The 24,590-nt window shown below is 40.9% G+C and overlaps 1 protein-coding gene across 6 annotated transcripts in view; it reads right to left on the reverse strand.

Annotated features, from left to right (window-relative positions):
* Nucleotides 1-24,590, reverse strand: part of numb (NUMB endocytic adaptor protein) — a 43,394-nt gene that overhangs the window by 18,078 nt on the left and 726 nt on the right. The window lies entirely within an intron of this gene.

A 24,590-nucleotide genomic window follows, 5' to 3' on the forward strand; every position in this document is an offset into this window, starting at 1 on the left:
CGTCCGTGACCACCAGGAGCATCATTCTTTTGGATTTCATCCACAATCCGGCCTGTATCACAGGAACGCGTAAGGTTACTTTTCGCGTTCCCATGGGACACCTCGGGACGTGACAAATTGTCGGTATGTTATGCGCTAGGATTTCAGATTCAGATTCAGAAGACTTTATTTATCCCCGAGGGGCAATTGAGAGACTGACCTTGCCGACCGTACATACAATACACAAACATCACACTGGGGAGACAGGTCAGGCTAGGTAGCTGGCCGGTCAGCCACCCAAGCAGCGACCCGGAACTGAACAATGGAAAATACACAACATCAGGAAAGACGAGGAGAAAAAAGAACTCCCCCCAGACTGAGCTCCAACAGGGAGATCAGTTTGAGAACAGAAAGAAAAGAAAAAAAAAAACACCTCTGCGGAAGGAAACCTCAAGCATTCAGCTTCAGCAGCAAAACTGGGTGTGGGTCTTTGTCTTCCAACATGACATCCCATTAAAAAGAAAAAAAAAAAATCTATGGGGTGAACTGAACACTGAGGTCCATGTCAGAAGACCATCAAAGCTGGAGAAGTTTGACAGATTCGCCAAAGACGAATGGGCTGAGACAGCTCAGGAGACGTGTGAGACTTGCTGATAACTACAAATACAAAGCTTAAAAATCAAGTTTTCATATGGAGGATAATAATTAACTTGAGACCCCAAGCCTGGCTATAAAATTCGAATCATTAAACCCACTTCCTCATTCAAGTTTGAACTACCCTTCACACTGCAAGTTGCCCTCAATACTGGTTTAACTTCTAAATATAGTTCTCAACAATCATTCAAACATTTGGCCAACTCTACATGTTTCAGGTCCTTTAGGGATCTTGTTGCACTCTCAGATCTAAGCAGTTATTAAACTAGTGTTATTAGTGCTATTATTCTAAATTATTAGTATACTAAATGAGTATTATTTATAAATAACCTAATACATGGAGTTGTTGAAAATATAACCCAGGTTTGTATTTTTCCTTAAAATCTTACAAATCTGAAGTTTGACCTTAGTGTAGGTTCAAACTCTAAAATTATCTTGAATTTTAAAAAGAACCCAAAACAACACAGTACAATTAATTGGGCTAAGAGCACATGTATGTCCTCTTGGCACTGAGAGAGGATTAGGAGGCACAAAAAAAAGCAAAGACCCAATTAAGAGTTGCTGATCCAAACTAGAAATGAAAGGTGCATCCATCATCGAAAGCCCGGCTCACGTCTCCTGGAGTGAGTCATAACTGGGGACCAGAAGTCATTCAGCCATGCAGCTCCGACTTTTAACACGTGACCAAAGCAAACTCCTTGACTAACAAGTTGTACCCGCTAACTTCTGAGCTGATGAGGATCTACTGGGATTAAAGGTCTTTAATCCACTAGATCGGACTGTCCGCATACACACAAGACACAAGGACAAGCAGCAACATAGCAGCAAACACACACTCTCACATGAACACACCTACTTAACCCACACATGTATACACACACAGAGGACCTTAGATGTTTCTTTGCATAATGAAACCTGTACTGAGAGTGTAAAGTGTGTTTGAGGTGAGGCTCACTTATCTGTCTGTGCTAGGCTCCGGCGCTACGGGCAGGACACAATAAAGCTTTCAGCCTTGACCAGGTCACAGAAGCACAGATAAACACATCAGACTTAACTAATGTCACCAGAGCAGGACATTGGAGTTGACCACTGACTCTAAAAATGTCATGCAGTAGCATTTCTCCACAAAACAAAAGATACATCAGAAAGTTAATCTGTTGCACAGCTTACAGGCCAGCTACGTTTTCTTTTCGCCAATTTCAGAGCTAATCAGTGGATCAAATCAGTCTGAGTGTAGCCAAATTTAAGTAAGGTTCAGATTATAATCTGTAATGGAAACTGTTTACTGCAATATCACATGCTGGAAAATCTGACAGAAACAATGTAGAAACCAAGCAGAAGTGTTTAAGCCAAATACTTCAGCAAGTGCTGAGATACTAACAACACTCAGTCACAACCTAGTGCATATGTCCGCATTAACTGTGCACAGACACATGAGTTGTACCCTGCAGAAGACTGGAGTGTTTGAAAACAAGATGACTTGAGCTACTAGAAAAAAAATATTGCTTCATCGCTCGCTCCCGCTCTCTCCTCACGCACTCGTTTATTTAGGTCATATCATGTTTGGGCTCACTGCAGTGCCGCTGACAGGCTGCATGCTTCTAGCCTGCAGAGTGAAGAGGAGGGAAAACACATTTGTGTGCACACACACCAGGCGCACATTTTGAGAAAAATGTTCTCACCTTGAATTAATTTGTCATATTTTCAGTAGACACAGAACATCGTCCAGCGATGATGACTTAAACACATCTTTGAGATGTGTCAACAATGTTATATTTTTGGCGGGTGGGTTTTTTAAAAACAGATTCGTGCCAAGCGGGGACTTTTTTTTTGTTTTTTTCACTTTATATAGAAAACATGCAGCTTTGCTCCTCTACCAGTTCCACAGGTTTTTCAAACTTGTAAAGCACATTTTCTGTAAATAACAACTACTAGAATTAGGTCAAGTTCAGTGCGCCAAACATTCTTTTTGTCCTGCCCTGTCCTAAAAACACAATTTAATCAAAGAAAGAGAAATACAACAAATCTTTTCGTAAGTCCCAACGAGAGAACCTTGACTATGACCTTTTCTATCACGCTTTCACGCGGAATTATCCAAATGCTATTTTGAGCTTTTTTTTGCTCACTGTTATTGTGTGCAAAGCTGGTTGGTCTGAAACAAAACAGAAAATTAACACATGTCTTGCTCTGTTTGAGGTTGACTGAATGGCTCAGTGGAAAGGGTGTTTACCACAAGGGAATCCCCGTGTTTTCGCACCTATATGTTTACGTCTACCTCTTCTGTTAGACCTAAGTGGTGTGTGTTCACCGATCAACTTTAAAAGGTTGACATCTATGTTGTGTTTACAGCAACTATTATTTTTGTTATAGTTCAAGGTGCAGATTCATTGATGGATTCTTTTATCAGTTACTCAAAAAAATAGATAAAGGCTTTATGTAAGTGTGCATCTTTAGATACCTTTATTAAAAGATAAATGCATATTTGAAACACACTTTAGGCTGAGCTGGAATCTACGCTTTGAAATCATTTTTTTGTCTCAGTCAAATGTTTGCCTACTAATGCCTCCGTAATTTTTGCCTCATCTCACAGCACCTTGCTCAAACTCAACCTCTAAATCGCTCAATGCTTCATGCCAGCTTACAACCCACACGCTTTGTACTGTAAACGGCAGGGCCTACAGTCCAGGAGTCTAAGTCAATGCACATATATTCATGTGCGTGGGAAAAAGCATACGCTCGCTATGTGTGTGAGTGTGAGTGAATGTATGTATGTGCTGGTGCTTAGCCAAGCATAGGCACTTTAGGAGTGTACAACATGTGTAACCATTTGCATGAATGTGCAAATGTTTGTTCAGCATGTTAGAAACAAGCAGTATTAAGAAAAATGTGACCTTCCCTAATAACATGTTATTGCTGGCTGCTATTAATCCAATTTGGAGCTCCTACTAATGTTGTTTGTGCGTTGACCCTTTATGTCACCTTCGAACTGTGCCAAAGAAGCAGGATTTGCCAGTGAACTAAAAAAAAAAATAAAAAAAATAAAAAAATAAACCCACAGCAAGGTGCAGGTAGGTTTATCAAAATACATCACACAGCTCCTCTCCAGTACAACATGTTTAAATCATAATACTTTTTGGCCACAATAAATCGCGCGCTTTATTCACAAAGACCATTTCCCTGGCCTAATGAAAAACTTCCAATTCAACGAAGACAAGAAAAATTCCAGCTTCATATAGAACTTCCAAATAATTTACATTAACTGCAACAAATAACAATTTCCAAACTGATCCAAAACAATAAATCAACAGCATTTACATTTCAGCAACATAAACACATCACAGCCTTGTGCACACAACTAAAGCTGCAAAGGGTGTAAACCAAGTAATCACCGGTGAAATTTGCATTACCGCTGGCATTAGATAAATGCATTGTGTGCGTTAAATGGCAGAAAGGCGAGCGTGAAGGCCAAGCAGTGCAAACCAGAGAAACCAGATATTGAGCAATGATGTGAAAATCTGTGTTTGCCTGCTACAATGAGCAACGCAATATGTTCAGCCCTACGACTGGCCACAAGCCAGAAAGACGAAGGGACAGACTTACGGAAGGTAGGAGACAAAGACAGAGTGATAAGTTTAGACAGGAAGGGGAAATAATTGGGAAGGAAATGATTAAGCAAGGGAAGAAAGTGCAGGGTGAAGGTGGAGATAACTTTTCTTCAGTGCAGCAGTAAGACTTCTCAAGCAGTTTTTTTCACTATATCAAAGAACTATATATAATCAAAGAAACTTTATGACCTCAAAGAACAAAAGCAAAGCTGCACTAATCCAACATGGCTTCTAACACTGACAATAACATCACAGTTTATGAACATTAACAGCGACAATTATATTTAAAAAAGGACAAAAGCAACTTGTTGTTGCTTGCACTTCGACAAAGTCAAAGCAAAAATCAGAGTGCTGTTTTCACACTTGTAATGTGACGACAAAAAACCTTGTTTCTGCTCTGTGTTAATGAACTTATAGTCTTTGGAGAAATGCATTTCCATTCTGAGTGCCTAGCATTTATATAAACCTTTTCATTGCAGCTGCACAACACATGCTTGGCTACTTACACAGGGACAGTGCTACCAGGAAAACAAGCCTGCAAGTAATGGTATAATTTTATTCTAACAACGAAAGCTGCACAACAGATGCAAACTGTAAGGAGTAAAAATATAACTGTGCTCCTTGACAGCAATTATATACTTTGCACCCATTGTTAGACCTTAATCAGGGCTCTAGACTAACTTTTTGCCATGGGCGTACAGGTACGGCGAACTTTAAAAAGTTAGGCGTACCGGCACAAAAGTTAGGCGCACACAAATTTTATAATAATTTATATAATATAATGTGTTTTTCTGGATATACTGTGCTTTTTCAGCATTCAAAGATTGATGACACCATGTCAGAGCACTGGCTATGAATTTCAGAAGGATCAGGCCTTAACTTAACAGAAAAGTTAGCAATAGTTCTTTTCCTATTACAGCTACATCCACTTCTGTCGTGCCTAGGCTGCTCACTAGGGCTGGGTATCATCACTGATTTCTATAATCCATTCGATTCCGGTTTTCAAAGTCCCGATTCGATTCAGCTTAGCCTCAGACAGTCAAAAATATTATAATTCTGATCATTTATCAGTACTGACTTCATCAGAATTGTGAACATCACAGCAGATGCCTTTGTGTGAAAGTAACTGAGAATAAAACACAGAAAAACATGAAGGAGATTTTCCTGGTCTGGCTTTTTATAGCAGATAACCTTAAAAATATTCTACAATGTTCTGCATATAAAGTTTAAATTTCTTCAGTATTGAACAACAGAAAAAATAGGCTTTCTTGTCCGAAGTCATTTAAGTGAAAGACAGCAGCTGACAGCGCTGTAAACAACGGTAGACTGGTGGGTAATAATAATACAGAAAACAGAGATTGGAGACGGGAAACTGTTCTTGAAGTACAGAGAGAGATAGAGAGAGAGCTAGCTGTGCATGAAGTGTGTTTTTAATAGTCGTGGAAGCAAAACAGCAAAATTCATGATGACATTGATCAAATGTGAAGCGCAGTTTGCTGCTTCTTTTGCTGCTGGCTCGGTGAATTTTGGTTGGAGAGACAAAACCTGCAGCTCAGAATCAGCGCAAAAAGACGTAAACACAGCGCGGACCGGACGCATCAGGATCGCTAAGCTCCGACAGCGTGTCCGTCTACGGGCCGTCAGGTGAGAAAGCCGAGAAAGACAAAGTTGATTCTGATGCGTCGGCTCTGTGTTTACGTCTTTGTGTGGAATCCGTGTACCTGCTCTCATTTGCTGTTTGGTTGTTGTTGAAATGGTTTTGTAAGCTTTAATCTGAGAATCTGGCATTTCTGGCAAAACACAGTTATATTTAAAAGTCGATTCAGGATTTAATGAATAATATCGCTTTATTCACCTCCCACTTCCACCTGCACTTTCAACTGGACCACGGCCAATCAGAGAGGTCCCGCCCCTTACTATCTCTGATTGGTTTAGTCCACGATAGGGGCAAAATGTGTGTCTGTAGTTGACCACAGGGAAGGTTGCAGTTTGTTTGTTTTTTGGCTACCCGAACAGTTGGTCGCACAGGTGCAACCAAATTTTTTATTTTTTATTTTTTATTTTTTAGTCGCACCACTGAAAAATTTGGTCGCATTTGCGACCAAATTGGTCGCACTCTAGAGCCCTGTTAATAAATAAAACGATACTTTTTTAAAACAACAGAGGGCATAAAAAGGCATGAGGGGCACCCCAGAGCCAAAAAGTTATGTAGTGAGGTAAGGGCTTTGGTTTAGGAAAGCAGGATCTGAATCCCGCTGGAGCTGTCATAGCTCTTGCAGCCTATTGCTGTGAGGCCCTCTGGCTGTACTCCTAGAAGCACTAATGAGGACAATTACACAAGGACCATTTATACTCTCTCTGCATTCATATACACAGTAACATGAAATAATAAAAAAAAATAAAAAAAAATAAAAATTGCAGAGCTCTCCCAAAGACTCTCACATGCAATGTCACCAACATGCTCAATGGACAATTACAGACACAGGCACGCACAGAAAATTATAAGGTAAACAATGTTGGTAAAATGTAAAGAGACCAAGACATGGTGGCCAAACAGAGGCACAAACAATAAGCAAAGCTACAAAAACAGAGGAAAGCAGAAAGAATGAACAGTACTTTTCCCCCCTCAGCCTGGTGGTGCACAGCACAAGGAGGGAGGGAGTACTGCTGTTGGCTGTGGATGTAACAGTATTTGAATAATCTCTCCAGGAATGGAAAACTGATTAATCCTCGCAGAAGGATCCTAGGGATGAGTACAGCAGTTGGGTTTCAAAGAACAGATAGGGGCAGGGAGGGAGGAAGAGGCTAGGAGGGGAAAAGTGTAAGACCAAGAGAAAAGGAAAGAGAGAGAACAGGCAGCAATTCAAGACAAAAAGGCCCCATTGTCTCCTTTCTTAACTTGCTCCACCACTCTGCCAGCTGATACTCTTCATCCCATTTTATACTCAGTTCAGGGAGTTCCACGCTGTGTGTTCAGTTACTTCATAGTTTGGGGACAAACAATAACACATTATATACTAATTTCAATAAGACCAGCTATAGATAATGCAAAACATGCCTTTAAAGCATATCTACTGAGCCATGTTATCAGGGCGCCAGCCAACTTGAGGTGATAGTGCCTCTGTTCTCCTTCCCTCCAAGACGGCCATATGAATAGAGAATTTTAAAAATGCTGTTACCGTGGTAATCCAATTTTCCAGCCCCAGTTTGTGGCTTGGCATGCTTATATAAAAAAGGTGGGGGCAAAAAAAAGAAAAAAGAAAAAGAAAAACGAGAGGCGAGCTATATGTACATAACAGTAAAAGACAACCAGTCAGACCAAGATTGGAAAATGTAGTTTTTGCCATTGTTTTTGTTTTGTTTTGTTTTTTGCGGGGGGAGGGTGCTAGGCTAAACCAACTTGGATGATGTCTCATCCGTGTTTGGTGATGCTGTGGACAGAGTACAATGAAATATCTGGGTCAAAAAGAAGCTGTTCTGTGCTTCTCTGCAAAGCCTGTCCTCATCATTCTTCTGCTATGAACAGAGAGCAGCCTCTCACTCGTTAAAGTCTCTGTTCATGTTGGCAAAAAGCTCTGCACCAGTCTATCGAAGTCTGCTGATGCCTGGGTTTGTGTGTGTGTGTGTGTGTGTGTGTGTGTGTGTGTGTGTGTGTGTGTGTGTGTGTGTGTGTGTGTTTTGTTTATTTCCTTAGGGCACTAAGAATAAAAATCTGCATGCAACTCAGACCTTTACTGTGTTAAAATTAATTCATAAACGTCACCTGGTCCATTATAACAGCAGTGCCATGAAAAAAAATGTCCTGGTTGCTCATTCAGATTAATGGAGTATGTGCCTAAAAGGAGCTAAAATTATGGTGATAAGTCAGCTAATCTCTCAGTAATTACATACAAATAACTACACAATAAACATGAGACTGACCAAAACTTCACAACAGACATGCAACAGGGCTGTTACTGACATACAACATTCAGTTAAGAGAAACTGTGTGTGAAGAGGAATTAAGCTGCAGCTTCATTAATGCTAACCCCTAAATGTGATATTCTGGGTCACATGCAACTGTACAAATTCAATTAAAGTATTACAGACAGCCAGTCGGAGTAAAGCATGACCTGAATGGTGTCTATTCATGGTGCTGTGCCACAACATATAATTTGTGATAGCACTGATACAAATTTTTTATGTGATATAAAAATGTCATATCATGACCTAACTGCATAGTGCGTGCAATAACAAGACAAGATTGGGCAGTAAGAGCAACATGCCTGGCGACAAATGAGTACCCAAAATGGAGCTAATTGGAAAATCTCAAAAACTAAGCAAAATAAACAAAACAAACAAACAATCCCCCCCACCTCCCCACCCAAAAAAACCCCTCACTAATTCACACAATAGATCACAAAACATGCATAAAAAGCTACAGATAAAGATGGAAACTACACACTTGTTTCAGCACTTGAGGCAAAAAAAAACAACACATACCATCAAGCACAACCAGACTATGGAAATACCAGCAGCTGATGACGTGCAACCCAAATGTAAACAAATTACTTGCTGCTGGAGCACTCGCTAGCTATACTCCATATGAAAGAGAGCAAACGGCAGATAAAAATTACTGATGTGACAACATGATGGAAAAGCAGGTTAAAGTTCCGTTAGTTTTTGTTAAACTAAAGCATGAAGCATTATTTTGTACATTAACTTAAAATTCTCAAGGGAATACAATAAATTAATTAATTAATAAAAACACTACCTAGGCTACTTTTGTGCTTAGGTAGTGTCCTGACTTATGCTGTGTTACTGGATACAATATTGCACTAGAATGCTGTTCTTGCTGGCCTATTTCAGCCAACTCACACTTGAAATTAAGAATTGCGTCTTCAATGACAGTTGAAAACCGCCTTCATTTACTTATATTTATAAATGCTTATTCTATTTTTATCTGATTCTATTCTATTGTTTTTTTTTTTCTTAATGTTTAATCCTCTTAACTTGTACTGTCCACTTTCTGCCACGACCAAAACATTTCCCATGTGTGGGACTAATAAAGGTTTATTTTATCTTATGCCGTGGCAATCCGTGGTGAGTCAACCCAAGTAGGTACTACTGGAAAAGGGTTTTAATGATCAAGATAAATAAAAATACTACCAAATAAGTTTTCTAGCAATCTATCCTGGCAGTGTTGTTGTTTCACCCACCCATCCATCCATCTTCTTCCAATTGTTCAAGTGTGGAAGAAGATCTAAGCACCAATTTCTTCATGGATATATCAAGTAGTTTCCAAGCATGCTGAGAAGCTTTATCTTTAGTATGTCGTGGATCTGCACCAGGGTTTCCTCCTAGTTGGAATAAGACACACTCAGGAGGCATCGTAGTCAGAGGCCCAAACCATCTCAACTGGCTCTTTTCCATGTGAGAGTAGTAGCAGCTTTACTCTGAGAGTCCGTCCCAAATTACTGAGCTTCTCACGCAATTTCTTAGGGGGATCCCAGCCAAACTTCAGAGGATACAAGAGGAAGCTTGTATCCATGATCTTATTCATTTGGCCACTGCCCACAGGCCATTTTTGAGGGTAGGATTAGAGAATGCCCAGTAAATCGATGGCATTCCATTCACATTTAACTCTCTTTACCTCAACCAACCAACCATATCCCTGTCAATCCATCTGTCAAACTTTCCACTCTCCCCCCACTCATTAATAAGACTCCACTTAAACTCCTCCACTTGAAGCAGAAGCTCAATCCACTTTTTCTACTAGAGAACCATAATGTTTAAATTAAAACATTTCTGTATTTTGTTTGCTAATGTATACATACACAAAACAATTACAAATGTATTAAAGTGGTACATTTATTTTTATAAACCTTTAGAATGAAGTACACCTTTTACCAAATGCTCCATCATCTTCTGAGTAAGATTTTCCTAACTTATATCAACAAGCTCAACATGATATAACTACTACGAAAAATAGCTACAGCATGATCGAGCTGGTGGAACGAGAGAATGTTTGCAAACAAGTGTAACCCACTGCCAGCTGCTCTTCAGCATGCCGCTCTTGAATATTAATGTCTGTACACTCTGCGTCATTCACCTGTCAGGTATGGCATGTGTCGGAAGTGATCCCCTGACATAAAGTGATGAAAAGACGGATGCAGAGAAGTAGTTGGCAAATGCAGCTGGTATTACTACTTGGAGAGGAAACAAAATTAAATTATTCCAGAATGTCAGCAAGAAATTGGGTCAGCAATTTTATTTTGGTAAAACATCTATTTGGGGATATTCAAGATGCTCAGAGTGAGCCAACTTCATAAAAGAGAGACATCAATAGGACAAAGTATAAATGGGTGGTACGCAACATAGGAAGGAAATGATGGGAATAGGGTTGCTGGCTACTGTTTGTGCTGTACTCCCTGTCGCCTATCTGCCACTGAATCATTTCGAAGTCCTTCAATCTGTTCCCTGCCCCCAGCTAGACACGATGACCCTTCTTTCCTGAGTGCATGCAAGTAAAGGGGTTAGGGTTGAGAAAGGGAAAGAAAAGGAGTCCAGACTGCTGCGCAGGGGATATTATGTTGCTCTTTTCTCCAGCAACTTCTAACAGTGTGTGTGTACATCACAAACTCTGCAACTGGCTTTTTCCATGTGGCCATGGTATATATAGATATATGCGTCTATGTACCTAGGAGCATCGGGGGAGCTCGACAACAGCAAGTTCACCAGCCAGCCAACCCTTCGACACAGAAAGCCACACATCACTTTGAGCAACAACTGAAGCCACATTTAAAAAGCCAAGGCAGTCCCCTTTCACTGGGGAGTGGCAAATCACTGTCACGGTATCTTCTCCCCTCAAACATGCCCCTGCAATGATTCACAGACTGAATCGATAGCCAGGATCTGGCCTGGTTTCCACCACAAGGCCACACAGGTCATCAAGCAGGCACTCCTAAGATTTATATCACTTGCATTTGCAAAAAAAAAAAAAAAAAACATTTAGTCACAGTTTTTCAAAAATTCTTACCAGAGGAGAGTATTTTGGTCTAAATAACCCAAAATGTGATGTCCACATGTGGACGTCAGGTCCTAGGAGGTTAAAAGAATCGTTCTGGAAACGTTGCAGTGATGTGCTGGGCATGGGTTGCTGATTCAAACCCCTGCAAGGAAGAGTTTGATGTAGTGTTCTGAGTGGCCCAACTTCATTAATCCTGGCCCTGGACTTTATAACTGCTCCAAACTCAATAGCCATTAACTCATGTGGCAGCAATGGAGCAATGTCTTTATGAAGCAGCTGTGAGTTAACAAAGCGGCTGTTTGTATGTGTGCTTGGAAGCCACGGCTTTCTCTCTCTGCAATTGAGAAGAATCACGATAGCCTTCCTTTGTTGGGAGCACATGAGTGTTGTGTAAACTGTGGCACAGAAGCTTAACCTCCTCCCGAATACTCAGAGCTAACTGCAATACATTCTCCCTGACTCTGGAAGTGAACTCTTCTGGGGAAACTTTGAGTAAACCTCTGAGCAAAAAAGCTACTCATGGAAACCGTGTTTACTTTTTCCCCTTGACATCACACGCATTACGTGCACATGCTATAGCAGCACTTCAGAGAGCGAGCGAGCGAGTACAAGAGGATACACTCTGACGCAGATACGCACAATGCTCATGAAAACACACTCTCGCAAGTTAGACGGACGACCACAGCTTCTCAAGGCCCCAGAGCCAAAATGGCACTATTATTAAGTTTGGGTATTCTTGAGATAAGTAAAGTGCCATTAGTAGGGTTTTACCAAGATGAAGAAACCAGGCCAAAGTGCACACGTTGGGTACTCTTCATGAGGACAGTGCTGACAATAAGGACACACAGCCATGAATGTTACTCATTCACCTGACTTCCAGAGACCAGTTAATACGTGATCTATTAATCCTACTTATGGTCAACTCACAACAAATAAAAGCAAGCAGTAGCACATTTATTTGGAGGCTCAGAAGAACAGAAGAAGAATGCTAATCTCAGATTGCAGTTTGTCGTCTTTCTAACCCACCACAACACCTGCTGACCAAAAAGTGATAGCTTATATTTCTGATTGGTATTCTTCTTTTGACTTTGTGAAGTTACTGCAAGCTGTGCTCCCAGGATCTATGTGGATTAGTGACTTGTTGAAGCCCTGTGTGTGTCAACATACACTTTATAAAAGGCCACAGAAAATGTCATGTTAGAGTGTTGTCAGGGTCAATAGAAGCTTAACCACAAACTGACATGCTGTTTTGCCAAGAAAAACGGCGTGGACTGTGTCGCATCAGATCCAGCACAGACAGACACACTGTTTCTGTCAAGTTAAACAGGAGAGTCCCAGTGTGAGCCAGTTAGCATGCAGAGCAGGGCAGTTTAGAAAAAAAAAAAAAAAAAAAAAAAGCAGGGATGCACCATTGAGCACTTGATGCAGAGCTGGTGATTCAAATAATTAAAATAAAATATGGTATCTTTAATGGTTAAGCAACATGTTAAAGACAGTCCATGTCTTTTAGGCAAGGATGCTGTTCCTGCACATCAGCACCACCACGCCTAATTTAAAAAGCATCAAGAAAGTGACAGTCTACAGTTCTTGTCTTTTTTGAAACACTGTAATTACTGCTGACCCACACAGGCAGCTACCAACCCCCTGTTTCTAACTGCAAAAATGCTTTCAGCTTAATCACCAGCCAAACATGCAGTTTAACTCCCAAGGAAGTGATCGGGAACACAAAACACACAAAGAGTAGGAGTCAAAGGTTAAACAGAGTTAAATGAAATCTTTGGCCAGGTTATTTTGTAGCAGTATAAACACCCGCTAAAGTGTATATCTCAACTCAGCTATGCAATACACAATGGATTTCACCAACTCTGAAGCCCTAGCCCTGGGCCTTCGTGGATTAATAGAATAAACCATGCCTCCAGGGAATTTCTCATCCTGCAAAGGAACCACAACTCCAACATCTTGGACTACACCTGGCAGTAGTGCTCCTTCTGTGTCTAAGATTTGAGGAGCTCTGAGACTGCTGCTGCAAGGAGCTTACGAAGGCTAGGGAACAGAAACAAGACTAGCATCAGCAGATGTTGAAGCCCATGGACAGGTCGAGAAGATCACACAAGAGACAAGTGATTCCATTAATCCACCATTTATTTGGCACAAAATATTTGGCTATTATATAAGGTGCAAAGTAGCCTTTGAGCCTTGCTTTCACTATGCAGTTGCATCGACTCGTTGGTACAAAGTCTCCTGGGAAAATGAGGGCTCAATTGCACAACCAAGATAGGGAAACGGCGGCGCATTAATTTATTTTTTTTTAACCCAGCGTAACTGCGGTCACTTTACCTTGCAAAAAAAAAGGAAGAAGAAGGTTGACAAAGAGGAAAACCAACAAGGAAGCATTTTGCTTTTTTTCTTACTTGGCCACATGTTTGCTCTAACAACTTCAGGTTATGCAGTATATAAACACTGCTAAATGGTTACAGTTCGTTAGCTGCCCCACTCTTCTCATTTTCCTTGTAGTCCACTCATCCCTCTCCTTTCCCTTCACTTAAAGCAACCCAGAGGATAGATCTGCCTTGCATCTGCCAAATGACTCTGCTGCTTATAAGGAGCTTTGATAACACACTTGCAGCAATGAAACTGGCCTGACAGCCGAAGGCGGATGCTCAGTTAACACGAACATTTATTGATTAAATGTTCTAATTGTTATTTGGACACATTCAAAAGAAGAAAGACAATTCAGGCATAAAAGAAAGACCAGAAAGAACAAAAAAATTATGATTTGATCAGAGCCAATTAACGTGTTCCTCAAAAGAGCTTGTGGGCCATTCCAAGAGGAATTAAGCTTCACAAGGTGATTTGTCTATCCTGTGCGTGGTGCAAACACACTAAGGGAAAGTTAAATTGAGCTGTCTGCAGCATTTAAAGAACCTGTTAGAATCGCCTTCCAATTGCTGGGGGTGACTAAAAGCTAGTCATTTTTGTCGTCATCATCATCATTACAATCCGCTCTCTTGGTAAACAGTGATTACGAAGCCACCAGAAACATTTAACAGTAGCATCAGGTTACTACACAGCATGCAAATGAGCCCAAGCCTGTGGGCCTATATAAAAACTAAGCTCTGAGGTAATATGGATGCAAGATACATAAAGAATGCAAATAAAAACTCTTTAAACAATCCAGATTAAAAGCACCCTTGTTGTTTCTTCAGTCTAATTTAAGTGTTCAAAGATCATTTAGGCTGGCAATCCTGGTGTGAGAGGTGCTGAAAGCCTCACAGTTAGGAATGGTGTCAGTATGTGTGTTCATTTTGTTCACTGAGTGATGAAAGCCTGTCACTCTTCACTGCACTACCAATCATCATCTAGAAATGGCTGCAAGGGGAAACCAATTCTTTCAGGTCTTACAAAACTGCACTGCTGGCTTTTGACATTCACACACACATACACACACTTTGACACGTTGCGATACATCATATAGAGTGTTGAACATGTGTCACTTAGACATGCCCAAACACAAGGCCACAGGAAGTCTGAGAGCGCCACACTCACAAGTGACGAAGATAAAGGCAGAAAAAAACAGAAAAAAAAAAAAAAAAAAAGAAGAAGTGGCAGTGTGAGAAGAATATAAATGAAAAAGAGAGGGGCACGAGAGAGAAAGACATGCAAAAAAACTAATGAGTCAAGGTCATCTCAATAATATAACTGTTTATCCCAACAGTGCTGTTTGTAAACGGAAGGACAGTGGCACTTAGTGTCTGTGTGTGTCAGGAGCAGTATTTGTTTAGCAGCAGGAGTGATGAGAGGATGGAGTGGAAGAGGAATTTCCTGCTGCGTGAACAGACATACAATCGCTACACTGCCCTTCTGACCAGGCCAAGACACACAGGAACACACGTATCCATGATAAAACAAATAAGTAACATACACGGGGACAAGCCATTTTACAGTTACCTCAACCTGCCCGTCAGTTTGGTTGATTTAAACTGAATGATGATAAACTAAGAATAAAGACTGACGTCTCCGAGGATGTCGTTCTATGAACTACCTTTAACTGACTTTCAAAGGAAAGGGTATCAAACAGTCTGATGAAAGGCAGGCTGTACTGACGTCAGGAAGCCAACCAAACAGGTCTTCTGAGTACGGCTGCAAATGCAGCTGTAGTAATTACTGCAGCTGTATGAGCTGCTCACTTATTTTTGGAATTCTCTGCACGTATCTGAGCTCCACTCTTTGTATCCTGGTTGGGCTATCTGTCAAGTTGAGGATGACGGTAGAATACCAAATTACGTAACAGATTAAGGCAGACTGCTGGTGCTGCCTAGCTATTTATCTAGCACATTTATGGCTGTGGTTTTTGCTCAGACAGGGGTGGAGCAGAACTTCATTTCTAGAATATGACACTAACAGGTTGTACTTTGACTGTTCAATGTGTACTCTACTACTTAAGACTATATTGTGTTACTCAGCAGTATTATCTAAAGTCTGGAACTGTGCTGTGTTAGCCATGTGCTTAAATTAGATTCCCAATCAGGTTGCTAACTTTGGAAGCACAAGGAAGGTTTCAGTTTTGGTCAGTTTTATAGCTATGTTAGTTTAAGGCTGGACTATGAACTCAAGCAGAGTCAGTAAGAATTAGATAACGAAAACTTAACTCAAAAATCCTGATTGCTTTTATTTCAGAGAGATTAATGATTATGCAGGAATGGCAAAACACTAAATCCATAGTATACTTTGAGTACCAGCACCCATTTGGGACTGTGTGCCTTCTTTTGCCCAAAAATGGACACCTCTTGTGAATAAGCCTGTAAAACAAACATAAGAAATGATTTCACCGTGTCCATTTGCACAGCCAACGTGCCCAGGTAAACAAGCCATTCTTAAGCAGCTAAAAACTGGAGACCAAAGCCATTTCACATTTTTAGATTGGACCCCATTTTGGATCTGATGATTATAAATCATATTTGAAGGGTAAATATGAGGGTTGTACAGATCCTGGGTTTTTTGTTTTTGTTGGTGTTTTTTTTTTACACTAGCCAAAGAGAAAATAGATGATGTCATAACCATCAATGCAGAAAAAAAAGACCAATGCAATCAGTTGAAGCGAGTTTAGATGAAGTAAAACTGTGCAAGGCACATGACTGAGGTGTAGGTGTTACTAAAGAAAGCTGTGCCAAATCACACAGCTGATGGATGCACTATTGCTTGACGGCCTGAACTTGACTTTCCAAAATTAATTGATTTTGAGGAACTGAGCTGTACACGTTTCAGCACTCAAACTATTTAACAAGGAAGTAAGCCGGGGTTTTTTTTTGAAAAAGCAAGGTAAGGACAGCCCACCACTGTCATGTCATATGAGAAAACCAGGATTAATAACAGAGACAGACGTCAAGCCTTTCCCTCCATGTCCACAGACAGAGTTGGAGCAGCCAAGCAAGCAGAGAGAGACATGGACAGGCAAGTAGGCAAAGACTGCAGAGCTTCAGAGGATGGAAAATTACCAGGGCTCCACAATCAGCTGGGCACCTTTGATCAGCAAGAGCCCAGGCACCAATTACTGCCGGATAATGGGCAGCTCCTCAGAGGCCTGACGAGCTGCAGGCAGTGTGGGCACAACGGGTCACTGACCACCAGGCAAACGCCTGGTCAACAAGGCTCACAGAGCCAAAAGCTGATGGTGGCCCTCGCTGAAATGCTGCATGAAGGCGGCCAAACAGAGAAGCAGCACAGCGAAGCCATTGTTCCCCTCCTGCCGACTCAGCACACTGGCACTCTCACAAGCCAGACATCCCTCTTTGCAGACCGCTCAGTAGTGAAGGAAGAGAGCTATGGTTAGAGTGTGTGAACCTGCTACGCCACATGTCGTAGTTTTTCCCACATACTGCCCCCGTGTCTGTGCTGACACATACGTAACATATGCAGAACAAATGTGCACACGCATGCTGATCAAACACCTGTCCCCGTAACTGTGGTAAACAAAACGCTGCAGTGCACAAGGCACCACGAACTGCACAATGATGCAACGTACATGAAACACATTCCACGCTGCCTTCCTGCCTGATAACCTATTCCTACGCAGGAAAAAGGCCAACCTGCCTGTTCCCGACTTACTACACGTTATCTAAGAGGAATGTGGACTGACAAAGATATTTAAACCAAACTGTGGCATTCAAACACGACTCTTACATTTTTTTCCTTTCTTTTCCTCTTACTCACACCGATCGCTGCAAATCAGCAGTGATTTAAAAACAAAAAACAAAACAAGTGTCTTCACTTGAAGCAAAACATGATATTCAGCTCATTAATAATTGATGTCTTTCTTGTGCTGGGGAACGTTCATTATCGATTAGGCTACGCTAGAGTGGTGGTGCTTGGTGTGCCGATCCTCCCTCCACTGTCCACAATACAGCGGTCTGAAACAGTTCTGACCACCACAAGAAAAAACTCCTGCAGTGGTGCATTAGAAGAACAACTCAGAAGCATCTCCGATTCCTTTGCTTGTTCATACCATACTGTTATCTAACAGAAATCCCAGCAGCAGCCAGCAGACTTTGGATGAGGCACGCTGCAGTTATACAACAGGCAATGCCGGTAAAAGCAGACCCATATGGGCCAGAAGGAGCTTCCCTGTAAACCAAGAGTTAGAGGAGGAATTTGTTCACTAAGCAGCAACATCTTAACAGACGAGAGATGTTACACTGGAGGAAAAGAGCTCGTTTATGAGGCCATAAAGGAGACAGCTTTCGAGACCGGTATCAATGTCATATTTTCGAGCTGATTTCAGAGATGTTTCTTAGTGTTGATACCACAGCTGTACCTCATTTCACATCTTAATTCATTATGTTGCGTGCAAACAGATGTCTCTATAAAAACAGGTATTTTCATTAAATCAGGCAAGCAACACCTCAGAAATGCACCAGTGTTTAATGCTTTTTACCTCCACACAAAAATAACCAAGAATAAACATCAGCATACAGGATTATTTTATAGATTTATGATTTATATCACACGTACAAGTTCAAGCTTCAATAGCTGTCAGGTTTCAATCAATGCTATTCTATGAACACACTCTATAAAGTAACTACTGATTAAGATAACAAAAAACAAACACTTATGTGTTTGATGATGTGTTAATGATAACACACCAACTCCATTAGGCAAGCCTTCGCACCACTACTATGGCTTACTATGCTTTCTTTGACTTGCCCCCATCCAGCATCATAGCTTAGTGTATTTCCAAACACAGTTCTGCTGAGATGACAAAATTTGTGGGTGCAAAGGGAACTCTTATCAAGCACAGTAAAACAAAGGGGGAATTTCAAGTAAACATGGGAATCAATAACATGTAGGGCTGCCACAAACGATTATTTTGATAGTCGACTAGTCACCGATTATTTTTGCGATTAGTCGACTAATCAGATCATCATCCATTGGACGTAAAACTACAGCTTATTGCACCAGCAGCATCTGCTCTTATAACTATCATTAGCTTACAGCTTTAAGTGTTTAAGGTCTGTGCTAACTAAAAATAAAGACAAGATGATAGTTTATTAAATTTTAATGAAATTTGCAGATTGTTTCGGTGAAGTTTAATAAACTCCTTGCTATCTAAAATATAACAGGACACTGGAGTATATTCTGGAGCATCTCACACTTCTGATAATCAGCTGTCTGCTTGATGTTTATTCAGCTGTGTAAAAACTATAACTTTAATCTCAGACAAACTGATTTACTCAGGAACAAATAAAATACTAAAAAAAAAAGCCAAACAATAACATTTTAAGTTATCTAAGTGACTCATATATATATTTAACCTGAGTAGCGACAGATGGCGGTGGGTTTGAAAACGATTTGCGGGGAGTCCGGTGTTCTCACAGCGCTAGTGAGCCTAGCCCCCGGCTCGCTAACGAGCTAGTGGGTAACAGATGTCTCCGAAAACGTCGGAGCGCTTTTGAAAATATGTGGTGTCCTAATAAACTGAGCAGATATTTGAGGTTTACACAGCTACATTCTCGCCTGAAAATATGTTAAACGTTTATTTTGTGACCCAGAAAGAATAATAAGAGTAACATTAAAACTAACTAGCTGCCGCCATTGTTGGAAACTGCGTTGGGCCGCGCTATGAATTCTGGGACACAGCTGCTTCTTCTTCTTCGGGGTTTAACGGTAGCTGACATCCTTGTACATGCAATGCTGCCATCTTCTGTTTCAGTCCGTTATTACACTCTTAAATCCTGCCACTTATTCCTGCGTCTTTTGTGATCTTACAAAGCTTCAAAAGACGCGTCGACTATTAAATCAGTCGTCGACGATTTTGATAGTCGACGTAATCGTGACTAGTCGACAAATCGTGGCAGCCCTAATAACATGACAGCTATTAGATTTAAAACTGTAAAAACAATTATTAGATCCTGATGTACACCAAAGCACGCAGAGCACATTTTGGCCATTTAGGCCGTACGCTGTGGACGTAAAAATAATGCAGTTTTTTCCTCCCATTTTGTATGCAAGGAGGTTTTTTTTATTCTGTGGCACCAACTTTGAATATTTTGTTGGGTCATCTTGCTTTTTCCCGCTGCATCATCCAGCAACCACTGTGGTGGTTACCAGGAAACTAGTTCCACAGCAACCTTGATACATCAGGGTGACCAGAGGAGGCGGGGCCAAGAAAATCCATGACTATTGTGCAGATTAGGCAGAACTACACTAGAAGCTGCCTGCAGATGGTCACAGTATGCAAGAGAACAGTGCAACTGTTACCCATGCTATGGACAGGCAGTCATTTGGCATAAACACATATCACTTAGTGTTAAGACAAGTAGTAATTACACCAACCGCGCTCTCAGTTTACGTAGTTCATACACAGGAACTGAGAAAGGGATGCACAGCGGTGGTTTTACAAGATCAATACCGAAACCTGACTTTGCATCAGAATCTTTTGTCACATTATAAGCTGCTGAAGTGTTAGTTTAGGTGGCAGACAGACACTTTTCCAGTAGTAGATATTCATAGTAAAAATAGCTGGAGATTCAAATAAGGAAGTCAATGTGTCTGAACTCCTGAAGCACAGGAGCTCTTCTCTGAGCTCTCTATGGTGCCAAGGGGAGAGGATTTAGCCAATATGGCCATCTCGGGTGTGAGAACAGAAGCCCCACCCACCTGCTGTTCAAATCTTCCATCTGAGAGGGGCAGATAATCAGAGGATGGGAGGATATCTTATATGCAGGCTGGAAAGGAGCTAAAAACGTCTGGTTCAAACACTTATACAAACTAAGGAGCTGCACCAAGGCAAGATAAATAAGGATTATTTTGAACTATAAATCATACTAAGCTATATTAGTCCAAGAACAAAAACCCGGACCTGTAAACGAGCATTACAGTCCCCCTTAAAAGGTAAATAACATTTAGAAAAGATCAGAAATATAAAAAGCTCCTTAAATCCCAGATTGAAACCTCTTCCAGTGGCTATTTTTATACCTTATCCGATGTCACTGTTGCCTACTGTTAACATTTTGGTCATTCCAATCGTTGTGCTTTATAAATAAACATCTCTTTGTGAAGCAACAAGCACCACAGTTAAAATACTTACACGTCTTAGCACTCTAACTAGAACTGGTTACTCCCAACCTGTGAGATACACTAGCGGTCACTCCATTCTGGGTCACTCATAATTAAAGCAGAGATCAGAGGGCTGAATAAAGCATGAGCTGTTCTAGTCCAGGAGGCTCAGGTATCACTATTACAGGGGCCTAGAGAGGGACAAAGGAGTCCCTGAGCCCCATACCATACCAAGGGAGGAGTCACACAGACACTAACCTGAAAGGCAACTCCTTGCATACAGTGATGCACCCCCAAACCTCCTGGCCCTAATCCATAGTTTCAACAGCCAGGGCAAAATGAGGAGCTCAAAGCCCTTTGGACCTAATTACAAGCTAAAGATATTGTCCCTGATGGGGACACTTTAGGAATCGAGTTCAAAGCAGTTAAACACCATCCAGGGCCCACCTTACACTGGGTTTTTTTTCCACTTTCTTAAAAGAGTGCTAACAAAGCCAAATGCTGCCACTAAGAAACAGCCTACAGATACAAATACTGCACGGTTTGCATAAAACAGGGCAAATAAAAGTACTTTGAACCAGAGAGAAGAAATGTGATTTGAAAAACAGCCACAAGAACTTCAAACACCATTTCTGTTAATGTGTAGAAACATTGAGACTTATCAGTTCTACCAGTTTTATCTTCTATAAAAGAGGAAATTCCTGTTGAAGCAGCCCATAGACTCTGTGTACTATGCATATATTTTGTAACTGCAGCAGTTGCACTAATACAGTTATTGCTCCAAGTGACGGGAAATTACTTCGTCACCTCTTGGACATCAGGTGCAATATGTATATATGTGATTACAATAATACATTTACAATGAAATGACTGTATTTTTGCATTGGCTGAGAGAATCACAATACTAAAAACAAGGTTTATGAGTGGTAATAACAATGCAGCAAATAAACATGTCCAACAAACAGCAAACACAGAAGTTCAAATCAACTCCACACATCCTATTTTAGGCTACTTATGTTGAAATGGGGTCAGCGGCACATTTGAGATCCTGCTTCTAAAACCTCTCCTCTGGTTGAATCCTCTCAGAGTGTCTTTGCTGGATCTAATCCAGCAGAGAATATGAAGCTAGCAAGTGTAGACACTCTATCGATTCAAAGGCATCGAATCCCACATGCACCTGGATGTTGACCTCCTTTTGTGAGGGGGACCATTAACATACAATGGACCTTTTTACAATGCTTCCTTTTTGTGGCATTTATTATATACATCAGTTTCTCTATGCTTATTCAAAGCAGAAGAGTTCAATTTGGTGGACTGTATTCATCTTGTGTCACACTGTCCAATTAGAGTTTATAAATAAAAACTTACAGACTGCAAGCAGCATTCTTAGGGAGCAGCATTTTGGTACTTGTAAAACAGGAGGGCGTCAAAACACATTCCGCTTTAGCGTTTGATGTTAATGAAAGCATTGTCTGCATTGTCGTGTCATAATCTCGCACATCTACATCATCAAAAGACCCACGCGTTTGGATAACATTCTCACGCCTGACGAAAAATCACTTGGAAGAGAATCGGGTTTGCAGGCATCTCGGTGAAGATGAGTTTACAAACCCTTTTTCTCGCATTCCCACGCAAGTCAGGTTTAATAAGTAAACATCTGAGCATTTCATTTAATGGGTGCATCACTACCACCAAGAACTGGTGTTGACAAAAAGCACAGGATATGGATAACAACACTGAAACTGGCTCAGATGACACATACACATCACCCTGATCCAGACTGTTTGACGATAATGTGAAAACAAAAAACATATCTGCTATATCAGTCATCTCTTAATGACCAAGGTAACGCTGGACTGAATGCTAAGCTGACAGCGACATTCACTCTAATTTCACCATGAGCAGCAAGAGGCTCAGCTATCACTCTCCTATCAGGGTCCTATATCAGGGTAAAGCTTTAGACTGCATCGTCATCATACGGCAACTTTATCTACCTGCAGTTGCATCACTACTCAGTATTCACATGTACGACTCACTGCCAAGTGTAGGCCCCGCCTTTGAGAAGAGAGCAAAATGCTGAGAGTTAAAGCTAGATTCTCCCACAGAGTGAATCACAGAGCCCAGGACAGAGACTTGCTCCTGCATTCTCCTCCTCTCCCAAACAGCTGACAGACTTACACAGTGGGTTTGGTGGCTGGTAGCCAATCTTGCCTCCCTCATCCTGTGAGATGAGCTAAGCCATCCCTTTCAAAATTTGGAGGAAAGAAAAAATCTCATCTCCCTCTGTAAGGGAAAAGCAGCAGTCCCCCAAAAAGAACACAAAATGAGCCTTTGGAGACTGCTACACACATAACCACAAAAGGGTCTGTATAGCCAGACCTTACAGAAGTCTGCATGTGCATTTTAAGGCTGAGTAATTTAGAGACCACTAGCAAAAAATATTGACAAAAATGACAGTCCTGGTGATTTTCCTCAGAGTGGAGGCTAAATTGTCTTTGATGGGTGCCAAAATGTTGTAAATGCAGAACAAACCCTGGATAAGAGCCGACATCAAACTGCACCTCTCTGGTCATTACTCTGCTACCACTAGGGATGAATAACAATAATGACACTATTTCTCTTTCCTGTATTGCTTTTATAGAACATTCAGGATTTGTTACATATGGTAAATAGAATTAAGACTATCCTGTTTGGGAATTAATCCATTGATACATCCAATACATTCAAAATCACTGTTAAAAATATACATTTGGCAGATCTTTTTTAATTGTTTTGTTTTTATTTTCTGCCCTAACATTCTTTTTCTAACCCTTATCTAACAGGTCTACTGCTTCTTTCAGGTCTTTAACACACCATCATTAAACATTTAGCCTGTGCAAAACTGACATGACACAACAGATAACTATCCCCTGCCATCACTAAATGTCATCTTCCCTGCAGATAGCATGACAGCAGTCAACAGCTGATGTGCGAGCACTCCTAATGTCCTCTTCACTCACTTTAGTAGGTGCCCCTGATCAACTACTCCTTAATTCAAACAAATGATCAGCCAATCACATGGCAGCAACTGGGAGAGCTGGTTAACAAGACCAAGTTCAAACTGAGCATCACAATGGGGAAGAAAGGTGACGAGCACAACATACAACATGTCCAACCTATGAATCTCTGCCACAAAGAATTTCTGTTCTCAATGAAAAAGGGAGTCAAACCTGGCACTAGCAATACCTAGTAAAAAGTATATAAACTGAATAGCACTTGACTACATCCCCCACTGCTGTGAGCACTCTGAAACCGAGTGCTAGTATTGTAAGCAGAATAAAATAAGCAATGCAGGACATATTTTGAAATTTTACTATAATCTGATATTTACAGTCAGAATAACTGGATTTCAGCACCTCTCCTCGACCTGTCAGAGGGTTGCGTCTGTGTTTTCCAAACAAAAACAAATAACTCATCCTGTGTATTATTTCAGGTCACAAATTACATCGCTGCTCCAATAATAAAATGCCTAATGACAGAATCCAAATAGAATTAGCGTCCAATAAACAGGATGTTTTCAACCGTATGGTTGTGCTGCTGGGGCTATCACACAATCTGTCACATGGTTATCTTAGTACAGTCTCCACGTGGAAGGTAATCTGACCACTGATGGTTATCTGATCATGAATGGCAGACTTCTTGATCTCTCTTGCAAGAAAAGATCCACCTGCCATATAAGACGATCTAAGACACATTATCACACTTCAGAAACATTCCGAGTGCTAAGACTCTGAGTCACAGTCTGTATCGTC

The sequence above is a fragment of the Astatotilapia calliptera genome, chromosome 19, assembly GCF_964374335.1.
Source record: "Astatotilapia calliptera chromosome 19, fAstCal68.1, whole genome shotgun sequence".
In the NCBI taxonomy this organism is placed as follows: domain Eukaryota; kingdom Metazoa; phylum Chordata; class Actinopteri; order Cichliformes; family Cichlidae; genus Astatotilapia; species Astatotilapia calliptera.